We start from the raw sequence: 1,209 nt of genomic DNA, 5'->3' as shown, positions 1-1,209 counted from the left end.
AGGCCTACAAATGAAAACTATAAAATAGCCTGGGATTTACTCAGCAAGAAATACAATAAAAACGACAAGGTAAAAAGGGCTTATCTGGAACTATTATTCGATCAACCGACGATGAAGTTACTGTCGGCATCTGAACTAAAAATAGTCGTGAACACCTCAAATGAAGGAATTAATGCCTTGAAAGCGCTCGATGAGCCTGTAGAGCACTGGGATTCCGTACGATTATTTCACATAGAAAAAAAGATCGATTCCTAAACACTCATCTTGTGTTTCTAAATTTTCTAGAAGAGCGACTATTTGAGCTGGAAAGCGCCCAAAGGAAGACAGGAAATTTAGTCAAATCTGGAATCAAAGCAACAGAAGCAAAAAGCAACGCCAACAAGTGTCGAAACCAGTCTAGTGCGTACACTTCGGTTATACAAACGTGTCCCGTATGCTCAAAGAATCACGCTCTATTCCACTGCAATCAGTTCAAAATGTTAGATATTGAAAGGCGAATTAAAATAGTATGTGATAACAACAGATGTTTCAACTGCCTTCAAGACAATCATCGTGCAGCTCAATGCACACGCTCAAATTGTAGAATCTGCAACGAAAAACACAATTCGTTGCTCCACCGGGTAACAACAACAAATACAATCAAGGCACAATCGCAAGAACCGCAACAGAGAAATTAGTCGATTAGCGTCAATGCGACACATCAGTACAACAAAACACTAGCGTTACTACCAACAGCAACGGTACTCATATTAGACGGCCGAAATAGTCTTCAACCATGTAGAGTACTGCTTGATTCGGGTGCACAAGTCACGCTCATTTCTGAGCCGTGCGCACAACGTCTAGAGCTTAAGCGTTCATACGATAAAACTTTAATTCTAGTCGGGGCAGGCACTGGAAGTTATACAAAGGGTAAGGTGTACCTACAATTGAAGGCAACGTATTATGAGAAGATGGTAACAACGGAGGCTTTATGTGTGAATCGCTTGCCACACAATCTTCCTGGCCACACAATCAACAACGAAAGACTAATTATTTCAACAACCTGAAATTGGCTGATCCCCAATACAACTTAACGGGACGGATAGACATTATCTTGGGTGCAGATATATTTAGTGAATGTTTACTACAAGACAAGATTGTACACCCAAGTGGATCTTCAAGGGCAATACAAACAATTTTCGGCTGGGTTATTGTTGGTAACGTTGCTGA

The sequence above is a fragment of the Rhagoletis pomonella genome, unplaced genomic scaffold (assembly GCF_013731165.1).
Source record: "Rhagoletis pomonella isolate Grant_MI unplaced genomic scaffold, Rhpom_1.0 Rhpom_scaffold_00005, whole genome shotgun sequence".
In the NCBI taxonomy this organism is placed as follows: Eukaryota; Metazoa; Arthropoda; class Insecta; order Diptera; family Tephritidae; genus Rhagoletis; species Rhagoletis pomonella.
Note: the sequence above shows the minus strand (reverse complement) of the source record.